This window comes from Lepidochelys olivacea (assembly GCF_965140295.1).
Source record: "Lepidochelys olivacea isolate rLepOli2 genome assembly, chromosome: 1".
Taxonomy (NCBI): Eukaryota; Metazoa; Chordata; order Testudines; family Cheloniidae; genus Lepidochelys; species Lepidochelys olivacea.
In genome coordinates this window covers 264,535,025-264,553,172 of record NC_140411.1, presented here as the reverse complement: position 1 = coordinate 264,553,172, position 18,148 = coordinate 264,535,025, and positions in this window count along the sequence as shown.

Genomic DNA, 18,148 nt, shown 5'->3' with positions numbered 1-18,148 from the left:
ATGCTATCAGAACTCCATTCGAAAAGACGAAATGCCAAAACATTTCAAAAAATCTCCGAGGCCATGAGGGACAGAGGGTACAGCAGGGATGCAACACAGTGCCACGTGAAACTTAAGGAGCTCAGACAAGCCTACTAGAAAACCAAAGAATCAAACAGACGCTCCGGGACAGAGCCCCAGACATGCCAATTCTACGCTGAGCTGCATGTAATTCTAGGGAGGGCCACCACCACTACCCCACACCTGTCCATGGACTCCGATGATGGGGTACTCTCCGCCATGCCTGAGGATTTTGCAGACAGGGAAGATGAGGAGGAGGAGGACGAGCTTGAGGAGAGCACACAGCTCAGAGTTCTCCCCCACAGCCAGGATATTTTTATCACCCTGACTGAAATACCCTCCCAACCCAACGAAGCCAGAGAAGGGACCTCTGGTGAGTTTACCTTTTTAAATATAATACATGTTATAAAAGCAAGTGTTCTTTAATGATTAAGTAGTCCTGAGGACTTGGGATGCATTCGTGGCCAGTACTGCTACTGGAAAAGTCTGTTAACGTGTCTGGGGATGGAGCGGAAATCCTCCAGAGACATCTCCATGAAGCTCTCCTGGAGGTACTCTAAAAGCCTTTGAAGAAGGTTTCTGGGGAAAGCAGCCTTATTCCATCCTCCATGGTAGGACACTTTACCACGCCATGCTAGTATCATTGCATGACAAAGCCTGGCAGCGTATGGTCCTGGTGTTTGCTGGCATTCAAGCAACATCCGTTCTTTATCTCTCTGTGTTATCCTCAGGAGAGTGATATCGTTCATGGTCACCTGGTTGAAATAGAGGAATTTAATTAAGGAGACATTCAGAGTTCCTACTGTGCTGTTTGCCTGTGGCCGAAAAGAAATCCTCCCTACAGTTAACCACGCGGTGGGGGGGAGGGGGGCATTGGCGCTGAGCTGTTTGCGTTTGGCTAGCAGGGATCTTCCCTTGTACCAGCCACACGGTGGGGTGAGGGATAAAGCGATCATCCCAGAAAATTGGATGGGGGGGTGGGTAGTTGGGTTTCTGCTGCTGCATGTTAACAGGAAAACCGCAGCACTAAATGGCCAACTCAACATGCTTTGCTTGGTATGGGAGAGGAGGGTGCTGCTGTTATGAAGGTTGCAGAAGCCAAAAGACTGTGGCTTACCATGGCCGCCTGCAAGCCGAATTCTGTTGCCCGGCACTGCGTGTGTGATCTCTAACACCAAAGCCGCAGGCACTCAATATAAGATGCAAAATGCGACCTTGTACCAAAATCACATGTGCTATGTAATGTGAATAGTGTTGTTCACTGTGAAAGGGTATAGCCATTGTTCTGTAAAATGTATCTTTTTAAATACTTCACTCCCTTTTTTCCTCCAGCAGCTGCAGATGTTTCAAGCCTCCCTCCTCCATCCCAAAGACTATCTCAGATAAGGCAGTGAAAAAAACACACGCGCAATGAAATGTTCTCTGAGCTCATGCAGTCGTCCGGCACTGACAGAGCTCAGCAGAATGTGTGGAGGGACACAATAGCAGAGTACAGGAAAGTGGCCGATGAACGTGAGGAGAGGTGGTGGCAGGAAGATCAGAGGAGGCATGAGGCAACGCTGGGGCTACTGCGGGATCAAACGGACATGCTCCAGCGTCTGATGGAGGTTCATGAACGGCAGCGGGATCACAGACTGCTGCTTCAGCCCCTGTTTAACCGCTCTCCTTCCTCCCCAAGTTCCATAGCCTCCTCACCCAAATGCCCAAGAACATGGGGGGGGCCCCCCTCCGGACACCCAACCACTCCACCCCAGTGGACAGCCCAAGCAACAGAAGGCTGTCATTCAAGAAGTTTTAAAGTGGCCTTTTCCTTCCCTCCTACCTTCCTCCCACACCCCACCCGGGCTACCTTGTGAGTTATCTCCCTATTTTTATAATCAATTAATAAAGAATACATGTTTTTAAAGGATAGTAACTTTATTTCCTTTGCAAGCAAGCTGTGATCGAAGGGGGGAGGGTGGGTGGCTTACAGGGAATTTAGAGGCAACAAGGGGGGTGGGTTTTCATCAAGGAGAAACAAACAGAAGTGTCACACCTTAGCCTGGCCAGTCATGAAACTGGTTTTCAAAGCTTCTCTGATGCACAGCACTTCCTGCTGTGCTCTTCTAACGGCCCTGGTGTCTGGCTGCACGTATTCAGTGGCCACGTGATTTGCCTCAACCTCCCAGCCCGCCATAAATGTCTCCCCCTTACTCTCACTGAGATTGTGGAGCAAGCAGCAATAACAATGGGAATATTGGTTTCGCTGAGGTCTGAGTGAGTCAGTAAACTGCACCAGTGACCGTTTAAACATCCAAATGCACACTCTACCACCGTTCTGCACTTGCTCAGCCTGCAGTTGAACAGCTCCTTACTACTGTCCAGGCTGCCTGTGTACGGCTTCATGAGCCAGGGCATTAAGGGGTAGGCTGCGTCCCCAAGGGTAACTATAGGCATTTCAGCATCCCCAACAGTTATTTTCTGGTCTGGGAAGTAAATCCCTTCCTGCAGCCATTTAAACAGACCAGAGTTCCTGAAGACGCGAGCATCAAGAACCTTTCCCAGCCATCCCACGTTGATGTTGGTGAAACGTCCCTTGTGATCCACCAGTGCTTGCAGCACCATTGAAAAGTACCCCTTGCGGTTTATATACTGGCTGCCCTGGTGGTCCGGTGCCAAGATAGGGATATGCATTCCATCTGTAGCCCCACCACAGGGAATCCCATTGCAGCAAAGCCATCTAGTATGACCTGCACATTTCCCAGAGTCACTACCTTTGATAGCAGCAGTTCAATGATTGCGTTGGCTACTTAGTCATAGAATATCAAGGTTGGAAGGGACCTCAGGAGGTCATCTAGTCCAACCCCCTGCTCAAAGCAGGACCAATCCCCAATTTTTGCCCCAGATCCCTAAATGGCCCCCTCAAGGATTGAACTCCCAACCCTGGGTTTAGCAGGCTAATGCTCAAATCACTGAGCTATCCCTCCCCCAAAGGGATACTTGCATCACAGCAACCCCCACAACAGATTTGCCCACTCCAAATTGATTACCGACTGACCGGTAGCTGTCTGGCATTGTAAGCTTCCAGAGGGCTATTGCCACTCGCTTGTGAACTGTGAGGGCTGCTCTCATCTTGGTATTCTTGTGCTTCAGGGCAGGGGAAAGCAAGTCACAAAGTTCCATGAAAGTGCCCTTACACATGCAAAAGTTTCGGAGCCACTGGGAATCATCCCAAACCTGTAACACTGTGCAGTCCCACCACTCTGTGCTTGTTTCCTGGGCCTAGAATCAGCATTCCACAGCATAAGCCTGCCCCAGTAACATCATGATCTCCAAATTGCTGGGGACCGTGATTTTAGAGAAATCTGTGTTCATATCCTCATCACTGCGCTGCCGTCACCTCCTCGCCTGGTTTTTCAGGTGCTGGTTCTGCATAAACTGCACGATAATGCGCAAGGTGTTTACAATGGTTGTAACTGCTGCGGTGAGCTGAACGGGCTCCATGATTGCCATGCTATGGTGTCTGCTCGGGCAATCCAGGGAAAAAGGCACGAAATGATTGTCTGCTATTGTTTTCACGGAAAGAGGGAGGGTTGACTGATGACGTTTACCCATAACCACCCACAACAAATATTTGGCCCCATCAGGCATTGGGAGCTCAGCCCAGAATTCCAATGGGAAGCGGGGACTGTGGGAACTGTGGGATAGCTACCCACAGTGCACCGCTTGGAATATCAATGCTTGCCACAGTACTGTGGACGCACACCGCCGAATTAATGTGCTTAGTGTGGGCGCATGCATTCGACTTTATACAGTCTGTTCCCAAAAATCGACTTCTGTAAAACTGGAGTACTTTCGAGTATAGACGTAGAGTCCTAGTGGAACAGAGAGCTCTCACAAAAGAAAAAGAAAGGAAGGGGAAGGTAGAGAGAGCCAGTGGGGAGATGTACAGTAAGACTGAGCCCAGAGGAGGCCCTTTCCTGAGGGAACACTTGGAGAACATGGCCTCCAACCCATGAAAAAGAGATGTGGGGGAGAGGAGATAGCCAGGAATCAGGAGTCCCAAAAGCAGAGGTGCCCTGGAGGACAACATCAGGGTGAGTCCATGGTACAGAGAGAGAGAAACAGGCCAGGACATAAGCTGAGGAAGAAGCTCTTGAGTAGCAGCAATTTATTTTTAAGTGGGTAATAGATGTCTGAAGAGGAAATAACCACACACACTCTCACCTGCTTTTGTAGACAGGCAACCAGCCTGGTTCAAAGTATACAAGAAAGACAGTAATCTGATCTCACCACAGTGACCAGGTACAGAGGCTATTATCCAAGTCAGAGGCTTCATAATAGCACCAATAAAACCATTGGTGAATATTCAAAATTTGATCTGTGGGACTTAGGTGTGATTGGTCAGATAAGTTACATGGTGATGTTTCTATTCCCTGAGCGCACCAAACTAAAAATATTTGTGTGTGTAAATTTAAAATTCCATTTTTGCAATTACGCATGTGCCACTTTGATGTTTGCTTTCTGTGACCTTGTGGGCCAGTAAAACTTAGTCCCTTGAATACTAAGGGAAACTAAGCCATGGCTGAAGCAAACTGATTTTTAAAAACTCAAATGAATATTTTCACAACTTTTTGCAATACTTACCCAACCCTACTCAAACTTTCAGAAAACTGCCTTCAAGGCATCAGAGTAAAACAAGAGACTGCCAGTCAAGTTGTGCCAGTGCACAGATGGCTAGCTAGCAGAGGCAAAGTCTGAGACCTCTATGAAATGATACTAAGAGGTTGTAAGAGATCTCACTATAGCACAAGCTCTGATAATAAAGGAGTCCAGACTAGTCATCTTTAAGTCAGCAATGAGAGATCCATGACAAAGTGGTGGCTTGAATTCTGTTAACTATTACAAGAATTTTGCAGGGTATGACTGCCCTGTAGCACCCCCTTATGACCTAGTGTGACACTACAAGCACTCACTGCCTCAGTTTCCTTTCTCTCAAGGGCCTCTTAAGAACTCCACACAGTCCAAATGGGTTCAAGACAAAATTCCCTTGCTGGGGTTCTACTTTATTAAATACAAATAAACTTGATATAAAGTCTCTTCCCTTGGGCTCAGAGGATTGCACAGCCCCTTCTCCTTGGGGCCTGTGGTCTCTAGGAGTTCCTCTCCCTTAGGAGAGTTTCTCCCTGAGAGAGCACCTCCATGCAACTGAGCCCTAAGGGCCTTTTTCCAGGCTCACCTGTTCATTATTCAATTAACTGCCTAGATAGGCTCATTGCCCTTAAAATAGCACCTCACAAGTAGTTTGAGCTCAGACATCTGTTAAAGTGGCCAGCACCCACATGACAGACTTTTCCCCAGAGCCGACCTGAACCAAAAGGTGGGTTTCACAACGACTAATGCTTCGTTATGTTGAGCAGCAACCAGGAAATCTACTAAATCCTGGGGAATGTTCTTGTTCTCAGTAAACTATGGCATGACCAGGACTTGGGTTCCACTATGTTGTAAGTGGTTTTAGTCTCCAGCTCCTTTTCCATCTTGATAACCTGCAACTTTCTGTTTCAGCAGGGCCACACAGAGGTCTTTGTTTTTTTCAACAGGGCCTCACAAGGCAAAATCTGAAACCGTGGGGCCCCGCACCCTTCCAAAAAAAAGCCCCAAGGCTGAAAAAACACTGAGTGGGGGCCCCATGGGAGACAGGAGGGGGTTGGAGAGCGAGCCCATCACACACTCACCCCAGAGCAGCAGCTCCAGTTCTGTAGGGTTGGGCCCAGCTCCTGGCTCCCCTCTCCAGGCATCACAACCTGACACACGGGGTCACAGGGCCAGACTTGAGTGGTGCTGCAACCCTATGCGCCAGGTCACACCACCACTCAGTTTGGGGATCCTCTCAAATGGGGAACTCAGGGCAACCTGCCCCTTCTGCCCTTCCCCCACCCCAGGCAGTCCTGTGTTGAAGACCTTCCTCTGTTGCTCTGATCAAAGCCAGGGTCTCTCTCTCCTGCTCCTGTATTTCTACTTCAGTAGGTTCCCACTTGTCCTTGGAGTAGGCAGAGCGTTTTCTCTCTGGAACAAGCAGATATTCCAATTCCTTCTGTCTATCTGTTAGGTTGGAAACCTCTTTCTCGGAGTTTTGGTTTAACTTGACTCCTTCACACATCTGCTCCTCGAAGCAATTCTTCTCATCCTCCATCTTTTGCACTTTGGTGATGAGGATCAGTTTCTGGCACATTTCTTCCTGCAGTAACTCCTGTGACATCTACAGTTGGGCTCCCAGGTCTGCCAGTTTATCCACTGGTTTATATGACTTACATTCCAATGGGCTCAGCTGTCCTGAGCCACTCTACAAGCTCACTTACCATTCTGTCTCTTCCTTCCCTGTGTGTCCTTCCCTGTGTCTCTTCTTTCCTTTGCCAGCCAGAGGCATAGTAATCTCATTGGCCAGGCTCTCACATTTGCCTGCTTTGCCCTTTCAAAGTCCACTTTTATTTGCCTGGTTTGTGCCTACTGTGCAGTCAGCCCCTTCACAGCCTTGGAGTATTTCCATCTCATTTCTTGGATCTGGGTCTCCTGAATCTTTTTCTGGCCATCCAGCTGCTGGTAGAAAGCCTCCACCTGGCCAGGCAGTTCATAGAATTGTTTGACAGGCACAGTACAGCTCTTGTTACCAGTATTTGCCCGGCCCTCCAGATCTCTTGAATCAAGTTCCATCTTTTTTCTGGCCTGCTCAATCCCAGAATCCTGTTGTCCCTCAGGAAAGTTGGTTGAACTCTTCTTGAGTGGAACTCCTTCTGGTCCCTGGGTCTGTCCTGGTCCCTTTACCAAATTATTCAAGTCCCACAAGCTATCACCCCCTAGGACTGAAAGTGGTGTCAGGGTGCCTCCCCTCCCAAAGGGAATTTGGAATCCATGGCCGTCCTCCTACCTTTAATTTTACATCCCCAGGCTTATTCCTGGATTACTGCATATTCACCTATTCTTGCAGGCTCGCACTTCCTCATAATTATAGTTCATCCTCCCAAAGTAGAAATTTCTAGCAGGACAACACCATTCTATGTGTCCATTCTCCCCGCAGGCAAAATAGACTGGCCCTATAGCATCTCTCTTCCTTGCCCCAAACTGGGTCCCCACAGTCTTTTGTTCAGATGACACAATAGCTTGGGCCCCAGGAGTTTGTAGCAGAGTGTTTCTGACAGCCTGATTCTCCCTGGTTCCTTTGGTGCTCAATGCAACCAGGCCAGGCTTACAATCATTGTTCACATAGGGACAAACCAATCCTGCGTGTCCCATTTCTTCACAGTCAATACATACTGCTGGTCAGGCCCTGCGCCTTCTTTCCTTTCAGTGGCAATGATGATCAACACTTTCCCATTACAGAACTTCCTCAACAGGCCTCTGCTGCTGCTTTGGCACTCCCTAGACCTGGAGTTGGAACTTCCACAGCCACGGCTGCCCCTCCATATACTGACATGGGCGGGTAAATATCGCCCAGCTGAGGAAGATCTCTATGTCATGCTGCTCCATCACTTCTCCTTGATGGGAGGGGACATCTCAGAATCCCACTGCTGGAACCAGTTGTGCTGTAGCACCCCCTGCTGGCCTAGTGTGGTGCTGCAGGCACTCCCTGCCCCAGTTTCCTTTCTCTCAGGCCCCCGAAGAACTCAACACAGTCCAAAAGGGTGCAAGACCAAAATTCCCCTGCTAGGGTTCTACTTTGTTAAAGCCAAATAGCCTTGAAATAAAGTCTCTCCCCTTGGGTTCAGGGGGTGCATAACCCTCCTCCTTGGGGCCTCATCTTGACCTCTCTAGCCTGTAGTCTCTCCCCATGGCTTAGGGTGGAGGGGTACACAACCATTCTCCTCATTGGGGCCTGTGGTCTCTAGGATCTCTGCTCCCTTAGAAGACATCTCTCTTTGTGAGCACCTCCCTGCAGTTGAGCCCTGATGGCTTTTTATCGGGTTCAGACATAGGCGCTGACTCTGTGGGTGCATCAGCAGCCTCTCTCCATCAGCTCCTCCTCCAGAGCCAGCCTCCCACCTGCCTACCAGTGGGCCCTGCCAATCAGCTCCTCCCCTTCCCCGCCAGCGCCTCCTGCCCGCTAGCTGTTCTGTGGTGTGCAGGACGCACTAGGGAAAGGGGAGGAGTGAGAGTGGCACCTGCGCGGGGGAGGAACGGGGCAGGAAGAGCCAGGGTGGGGTGGGAAGAGGCAGAGCGGGGGTGGGGACTTGGGGGAAGGGATGGAGTGGTTGCGGGGCCTGGGGTGAAGCAGGGGGTCAAGCACCCCCCACAACTCAGAAAGATGGCGCCTCTGGGCTCACATGCTCATTATTCAATTAACTGCCTAGATAGGCTTATTGCCCTTAAATTAGCTCCTCATGGGTAGTCTGGACCCAGGCACCCGTTAAAGGAGCCAACAACTGTGTGAGAAAGAGCAAGCTGAAAAATTTGTTATCTATTTTCAAATAGGTGGCAGAAAGCTGGTGCAGATCTTTCCAGTCTGGAGGATGCCACCTAAAACTAATGATTGACTGCTTCATTGAAGGAGCCAGGTTGTCAAAACACATAAGCCGTGTAGTCACAGAAAGGGTAACATCTGCTTGCTCACCAGAGGTCTAGTATAAGTCCTTTCTGATAATGGTGCGGAGGAGAGATTTTTAAAGTTTGCAGATAGCAGTGGATTTTTTCAGTGCATGTAATGACCATTCCAATCATTGCTAGATCCCTGATGGCCTGACTTCCCCCATTCCCAAGAGAAAGGAAGATCAATCCAAAACTCAGATGGAAAGGAGCAGAATGGCACCTCAGAATTAAGCCCTTAGGAATTTTATATCCAGACGATCATGTTCAAGGGAAAGACGCTCAAGAAAAAGCGAGAATAGCACAGACTGAAGTAAATACCTCTTGCTCCTACTTTGTTAGAGAGGGTTGGGTTACTTTTCATTGGAATGAATTTTAATTTTGTCAGATGATTCTCCAGAGCTGTCAGATCCCTTCGCAGTGAGTGAACCCACAGAGATAATTCCATCTGTTGATTTAGGCCATCTTCTAGAGCTGATTCCTGAATACTCGGTAAGAGAATATGATGGAGTGTCTACCCCACACAAGACCTGAAGGGGTGACTTAGGCCAATTAACCTACAGGCTGCACCTGGAGGACAGCCAGGGAGTGCTAAGGCCTAATTTGCTGATGATGTACAACTGGGGAAGGAGCTGGGCTGGGCTTATAAAGCCAGGAAGCTGGCAACAGAGGGGAGCTTCAGGGAAGTAGTCTGCAGTTGCTCCCTGGAAGTAGTGTTTGAGGCTATGGAGTTCAGTAGTATAGAGGACAGGCCTGGGTTTCCTACTGGCCATTGGAGAAGTGGAACCATCAGGGCAATGCCAGGGAAGACTGCCTGAGACCAATTGTGTGGAAGGACTTTGGTACAGCAGAAGGGGAATACACGCCAAGTGACCTTACTGGAGGTCTGAGTCACAAAGAGAGAGCAGCAGCTCCTGGAGCAAGAGAGGGGCTGTGGACTGAGAGTGAGAGAAAGAGGAGCAGTGTGCAACCCCAGGAAGGGGCATTAGCCTCCCAAAGCTAATCCCCAGAATGGCCAGGAGGAGGTGTCATTCCAGCAGTGTGTAGTGTGCCCTGTCACAGGGAGATATTCTATCTAGCTATGATTTTAAATCATGTCTCTCAGTGTAGCATCTAGGCATCCTGGAGGCTGCTCAAAGGACTGCATTAGACACTGAACAGAACCTTGAAACAAATGGTTTACTGAGGCTGAATAATTCCCTTACACAGTCCTGAAGTTATGGGCACTATTAGCCTGCCCTTCACAGGATTATTTACCTGATCATAATTAGGGGTAGTGATTTTGAAAAGACTGGTCTAGTTTATCACGTTACACTGTTTAGAAAGAGGGATGCAGTGTTAGTGTTCGCACTGAGCGCTCCCACCTTAAACTGGCCACCAGAAAGACCCCTGGTAATCCAGTGTAAAAAATCCACAAAAAGAGCATTCATTTCCATACCCCTTGCCCTGGTGTTGTGAGCCTCTGTCAACATGACCTGGAAAGAGGTTTCCTGATTTAAAATGTCCCACGCGCACTGGCATACAGAGGTACTGCCTGTCCTCCATGGCAGAGGCGGCTGTATTTATGAGGTACTATGATGTGCGCCCTTGTGAGGCATTCTGGGATCTTTCAGGAAGAAGAGCATTACAATAAATAAAAGATTGCAGTCCACACACAGAGAATTTTTGTAGGCCTCCAACAGGAGAGGGGGGAAATTGGAGTCACTCTCCACCACCACTGCTCCTAGCCTGTTCAGGCTAATACAGTGATTTTATCGCCATGGTCACACCGATGTTTTGGTGAACTGGGCTGGGTCAGACGCTCTTACTTCTTCCTGACAGGAAATCTAGTCTGTGAGGCCTTTGTCAGGTACCCCACCCCTACCTCTGCTATACAAAATCTTACGTGACTGCCACACTAAGTTAGTGACAACTTTAGCTCCTATAAGCAAACACCTATGACCAATGTGGTGATGACATTAGTAGGTTCCAAAATCCCATCCAGTGTTCTTGCATATTGAAAATAGTCTATATTGAAAAACATGGAAGGAGGGGAGGGTATTAAATAATATGAGCAAGCAGAAAGAGGATATAAGGGGGACAGGAAGCACACCGCAGTGTAGTTACATTAGGAGCAGTCAATGCTCCAGAGACTGGCAGCATACTACAGTTTGGTTACACTGACTGGTACTTGTGCTCCAAACCCTGGAGATATCACTAGGCTGGGAAATACCCTGCAGGATGCTGATGCTATAAGGCAGAGAACTGTAAGGACTGTGGATGCCAGGGGAGGTGGGCAGCACGCTGCAAGGTCATTACACTATGATAGGTCAGAGCTTCAGACACTGGGTATATTAGAGGTCATGGGCCCTTGGGGATGCATTGTAGAGGTTTATTCTGTAAGGTGCAGAGCTCCAGCAACTGAGCCTATAAATGGTCTAGCAGCGCCATGTTGAGATCTATACTGTGCCAAAGACGGGGAGTATAGAAGCGTCTGCCACGCCAAGGATACTGCAGTGTATTGTTGCTATGCAACTTGAGTTGTTTATGAGGAAACCTTTGCAGTTGCTTCTTGTTTATTAGTTGAATTTTCAGTGATAGTGTCTGGTGACCTCCCCTCCACATCTCTTAACTCAAAGAAGTAGGTGATTGCACGGCAGATGCTCAGCAGTTTCCGATCCCTGGATGCCAGCTTGCAGCCGCCAGTCACTAAACAACTCAAACACTGATTCCAACTTCTCCCAGTCCCCTTTGTATCTGACCCCTTTATATCTTATACATACCCCTTCATGCCACTTATTTGTTCTAGATCTTCCTAGCTTTCTCTCCTCCAGCCTGAACACATTCATGCTAAGAAAGGAGAACACTAGTTTCTTTCAATTTTTCACTCCCCCATCGCAGTTCTGCTCTAATGCTAACTCATGCACAAGCCCCACCATCAGACGCCAGTGCCCTCCCTCCACTCTTTGTCACAGAATCACAGAAAATGGGGATAGATACATATCTTTAGTTACATCTTGTCTATTCTCCCATCCTGCCACCATATGACTGTTTTCTGGGGTATATTTCTAATGTTTTGTCCAGTTTAAAATGACTGAAGCAGTGGAGTGTCCACCACTTCCCGGGGGAATCTATTCCACTGTCTAATAAAAAGAACAGGAGGACTTGTGGCACCTTAGAGACTAACAACTTTATTTGAAGCTTTTGTGAGCTACAGCTCACTTCATCGGATGCACTGTAGCTCACAAAAGCTTATGCTCAAATAAAGTTGTTAGTCTCTAAGGTGCCACAAGTCCTCCTTTTCTTTTTATTAGGCCATGGAATAGATAAACTCACCGTTTAGGAAATTTTTCCTGCTGTTCTCCCTAAATGTAAATGTTATATTTCTACCATCCTCAACAATTCCTCCCCCTCCATGGAATTTATACCTTTCAACTATTAGTAGAAAGTTATCCTACACCCCTAATAGCCATGCTATACATTCTTTATATTTGGGGTGTGCTGTCTATGTATGCAATGCATGCCCGACTGGCTGTGCATTGTTCAACTGGATCTGGGATGATTCCATCCAGCCCCTGATCACACATATAGAACAAAATGGTGTCCTCTACACAGCATGACCTTGCATGCAGGGTCACGGCTGACATGCAAAAAAATTGTTGCATGCCTTACAAAGAACATCACAGCAAGCCCTCTATCTTTAATATTTCATCACAAGTCAGTTCTTATGGCCCTTTACTCATTCTTATTGCTTTTCTGTGAATTTACTACCGTCTTTGTGATGTTGCTGTGTTTCAACTCAAAGCTGCCTGCATCTCAGTGGTAGCAAGGGAGACATAGTGGACTGTAAACTGAAACTCCATGTGACGTTGCTACCATCAAGAACAAGTAAAGGAGGCTGTAACATGCATCCTGTCTCTAGAAGCCAGCCTTGCAAAGGCATGTCTGTCTGTGCAGGCATTGTGGGCTCCAGATTACGTATGCGGAGGGGAAAGGGAGCTGACTGACAGAAGAGATTTACAATTCACATTGATGTCTCACAATTGTGCATCTATCTGCAGAACTGCTATGGAGCACTTTAAGTTATTGCGCTTAGAAAGAGGAAAAATAATCTAATAACCTCCCTGAACCCTCTTCCCTGCATTGGGGATGCGTGAGGAGAGTGTAATGATAGCTAGAGCTGGTTGGAAAATTTTCATCAAAACAGTTTTCTGTTGGAAAATGCCATTTTGACAACATTGATTTTTTTCACAAAAACCATATCCATTTTAATGATATTTCCCATGAAAACAATTCCAAGTGAATTTATTTTCATTTTAGAAAATTTTGTGTAGGATAAAAATTAAATTTCATTTTACAACAAAATGTTCATTTCAAAAATATTATGTTAATTTTATGTTATTTCATGACACATCAGTATTAGTAGGACATAATATGACATGTCATGCACTACTTCTAATGACATATTATACAACATATTAGAAAATCATAGAAATGGAGGACTGGAAAGGATCTCCAAAGTCAAATAGTCCAACCCCCTGCACTGAGGCAGACAAAGTATATCTAAACCATCCCTGGAAAGTGTTTGTCCAACCTCCTCCTAAAAACCTCCAATGATAGGGGAGTTGTGGAATCCCCAGGTAACCTGTTTCAGTGCTTAAGTATCCTTATAGTTAGAAAGTTTTTCCTAATATTCAATACCTTGCTGCAAACTAAGCCAATTAATAGAAACTAATGACAAAAAATAAAATAAAATATTTTGACTTGTGTCATTAAAGGCAACTGCTATTTAGTACCGATTGAAATATCTTAACTTATTTTCTAGATCAAAGTGTTGCCTTTGTGTGCAGTAATGAAACAGTTTGACACTTTGAACAAGAAAAGAAAATAAGCATTAGAGGAGCTGCTGTTTTCAATATTCTTAAATCAGCCAGGAATAATTTTTCTAGGATACTGAAAACATGACATGTCATACTGTGCACTACTGCTACTGAGATATCATTGAAATAATGTAAAAATAAAAAGTAATTTCAAAATATTTTTTGACTTTTAAAATAAATTCCAATTCCAAAAGTCAAGGGGCTGACTTCCCTGAAGGAAAAGCATTTCTATTGTTTTATTAGATACTAGAGATGCTGTAGTGAAATTGCAGCCCAATAGCTCCACCTATTGGCTGCTGTCCATCACAGCACCCAGCCCAGCTGCCTAGAGGAATTTCCTGATGGAAAAGTGGGATGCCAGTGAGTGTCTGGAAGCTTAAATGCAAGGAATAGTGGCCTGTTTTATTTTTGAAATGAGGAAAATCTGTTCATATGGGGCATACTACATATAAAAGCGACTTGTAATTGTGAATCCACCTAGCACCTGTATTTATCACCTTGCAGACAAATATATTTCTGGGTTCCAACTCTGAAGAACAAGAGAACTTTTTTATTCCAGGGCATGGTGCAAACCAAAGTCTAAGGAGGGGGTAGCATATGACACCAAGAGAAGGGGAAGCCTGCTGAATCAGAAAAAACTGCTTCCCATTAGAGAACTCTTCAGCATTGCCACCCTTCTCAACTCTCTTCCCTGGGACTGATTTTGGGACACATCATGAAGTCACATAAGTCCCCAAAGCAAACTTTTGGACCTTCTAATATCCCACAAGCCTATCTTGTGGAATAGACCCTTCAAAACCATGACTGCCCTGTGAAAAAAAGGTGTGGTGATCCCTTGGAGTGATCATCTTATTTGCATTTGAGTCCTTCATTCATCTTCATTTCTTGCCCCTGGAGGGACGTCAGGCAACAAGAAGACTCAAGGATCCAGTATCGTCTTGTGCTTCTGCCCATCTCTTTTCTGAACCTCCTTTTTTAAACAGAGGAGAGTCTGTTTATCCTTGGCTTCCATTTTCTCAAGGGTTGCTGAAGCAATGTGTAGGCAGCAACTGTCTAAGGCAGGAGAAATTGATTTAATTCACCACAGAAACTAGAAACAAAAGCTTGTGGTGGGTCACATCTTGTTCATTTTCACCTCCACACCCCAGCCAATACAGGGCTGTTCCCAGTGCTCTAGTCAGTCTGGTTTCATAATCTGGAGTAAAGGGGTTTCCACTCCTTCCTTTGGGAGACTATTCCACAGTCTAATAGATCTCAGCATTAGGAAATGTCTCCTGATAACCTAAATATTCCCTTTCTTTGTTACACCCCCTGCACAATCCTTCCTGCACAAAACTCCTTATCCTCTTCAGAGTTACACCTTTTAAATACTTGTCACAAGTTGCCATGTTCCCCCTCCAACACCCCTGACTTGTCATTTGGCCAACTAAATGACTATATAGATATATATATTCACTAGCAAAACACATTGTTAAAGGTGAGTTAAGATTTCTTAGCAGTACCTCATACTCTTCCAGAAATGTGGAAGTTGGCAGCCAAAAACTACAACCGCTGAGAGCCAGGAAATGTCCCTCCATCCCCAAAAATTTAACTCAACACCTTCAGTCAGCCTCCCACTGTCCGCCCCCCTCCCCCCCAGCCCAACCTGCTCCCATCCGCTTCCTAGCCACCTTATCTTCCCAGTTTCTGACACCCACCTGAAAATTAAGATGTATATTAAGCGGTTTAAAATGCAGTATAAATGAATCAATTTGGAGGAGTAGTTAAAGGGAGGAGACATTGGGGGAAGGAATGATTGGTGAAGTTGAACACAACCTACACACTCACCTTTGGAGGGGGGCATTAAGGCATTATATGTAGAAGAAACTCTGGTTACACTTCAGAGCCTTGCTTACACTGGCAAAAACTGGGCTAGTAATTTACGTGTGTGCTCCACTGTACTGCACAATGGTGGAAGCTGTAGGGTAAATAGGGTGTGTATGTTTTTATCTAACACTACTCAGAACAGGGTTAAGCAACATGGTGGATAAAAATGCCCGCAACTTATGACATTAATGTTCCCATCAGTGCTACCCCTGGGAAACCTAGTCCTCTGGTGAACTGCTGGTCCTGTTTTCGCCAGCATAGATACAGACCAAAGGAAGAGGAGTTTAGATTGTTTGACAGCATTACCAAATCTTTGATACTATGAGAGCAGCAGATGGGGTGGGGTGTACAAATGGCAAGGGACCTGCATCAGGACTGGCATTCAGCGACTAGCAAGACATGTAAAGGTATTTTATCCCAATATAGAGAGGAATGCGTCTCCCTCTGCGTTGCTGGTGGTAACTTTGCCAGTCCAAGGAACAATGGTAATTGCTTGTTACTGTGGAAACTAGACCTCCAGAAATAACACTTATGAGCCAGCAGGGTGGTGGGAGAAACACAAGCTTACAGCCTGCTGAAAACACATATGATTTGGCTTCATAGATGAGATGGGGTTCAAAGGAAAGAACTAAGTAGTTTGAATGTAACAGGAGCCCAGCAGAACCTTTGTTCCTCCCTTCAGCTTGAACCCCAAATCTTTTAGGTGGCTCAAAAAAGTTAGGTGACTTTTTAACTTAGTGTTCTTCATTTCCATGGCTGCCACTGCGCTTTCTGGTTTCAAGGGCCCCCAAGATAACACAGAGAGGCTGTTCTTGTGATATTTGCAGCCTACCTGGAAGTGGGGCATCCGTTCCCCTGAGTTTTCCTTCCTGTGGTAAAGTGACTCACCAGCTGCTACAACATCGTGTGGCTAGAAGCAGCATTGCAAGGTTTTGTTCTTTAGTCCTGCCACCCAGGTCCTCAAGTGGTCCCCTTTTGCTCTGTGATTCAGACCTTTGGCCAGGCCACCTTTGGTCTCACCCCTTTCAGAGTAAACCAGGGTTTTCAGCAATAGCCCCAGGCCCTTGCATCAGGTTGAAACCCAATAGTTGTTTTGACCCCTTGTGTTTGGGGTCTTCTGGCTAGTCCTCCCACTGGGGCTGTAAGGGAATCCAGTCTCTCCCTCTACCCTGGATTCCAGCCCAGGGATCCTTTGTGGCAAATGGTTAAGGTCTGTCTGGTCACACAACTCTTACTTCTTCCCTGGGCTACTTCCTATAACATATTCACCTTCTCCTCAGGGATTCATACTTTCAACAGGAGTCTGACCCAGGGCCTGGCCCGAGTCTCAGTCCTCAAGGTAACAAAGGAAAAGAAACAAAATTAACAGAAATGAAGAGCAGTTCCAGCATTTCAGTCATACCCAGAACCTCCAGCCATCTGCTTTCTGTGCACACCCAACCTGAGGTAGCTTGGCTCTCTGCCATAGACTATCAGAGTTGGAAGGGACCTCAAGAGATCGTTTAGTCCAACCCCCTGCTCAAAGAAGGTACAATCACCAATTTTTTTTGCCCCAGATTCCTAAATGGCCCTCTCGGATTAAACTCACAACCCTGGATTTAGCAGGCCAATGCTCAAGCCACTGAGCTATCCCCCCACCCCTTATGCTCCTCTCCAGGAGCTGAGGAGAAGCCTGTCTTCCCGCTGAGGCTGGGGCCTCTGGAATTGAGCTTCTTCCTTTTAAAGTCTTCTCTACCAAGACTGACATGCTTCGGAGGTGTGAGGGGGCAGGGGTGCTGCTTGAACCCAAAGCTGCTCTTTAACCCCTTCTTGCCTGGTAAAGGCTGTGTATGCTCCATCACACTGCCCAATCCTACAAACCCAAAAGGCAGGGACAATTTGGGTAAAGTCTGAACTTTGGGAAACTTTTCCTAACCAAACCCCATTTGCAGGTCACCCGTTACCATTAAGAACAAGTCACTGTGGGAGGAGAAAGCTTGCAGGCAGAAAGGGGGAAAGGCAGTGAAAGCTGCAGAAGTGCTGGCTGCCCACACCTCTGTGTGTGCTGAGCCTTCTCCCTTTGCATGCGATTTTGCCCTTAAAGGGAGGGGGAGTGGATGGGGAAAAAGAGGTCAGATGGTGGATGCAGAAGGCTGTGACCACAGCTATTTTGTGACTCGCTTCCCTCACACTCCCAGGCTTCCAAAGAACTCTACCATAGTAGGCAAGCCCTCAGTGGCATAGTGCAGTGATGGCAGCTGCATACTATATATACATGGAAGCCAGCTTAATCCCATTCATGAGGCAATGAAGAACAGAGCTCCCACACTTTGGCTCCGGAACACTGTCCTAAAGGAAGATTTCCTCCAGCTGCCATTAGCTATAGAGCTTATAACCTCCTTGCAGATACCAGAAAGAAAGATCTTTAAAATGATGCATGCTTGGAAAGGCCGATCATACGTGGCAGAGGGCAGTGATGTGCATACATAAATAAGTGTACCCCATAATTTTGCAACCCTTACTTGCATTTACTATTGCTGTGGTAGCTTTGTGTTTCCCACCCCCCTCCCCCAGTGTTCATTGAATAGTTCCAGACACCTGCAGACCAAGTGGCTGTTAGCCAAGACAGTCTCCTCACTCACCTTATTGAATAGTTACTTTGAAAATGTCAGAGAACAAAGGTTCATGGGGCAAAAAGTTAACCAAGAAAGGTCTGGGATCCTGTCTGCCCTGGGCTTCTACCCTATTAGAAAACCATGCTTGAACACATTTCCAGCATGTTTAAATAGGATTCTCTAAGGATATGCAGCTGGGGGTGTGAATGGAGC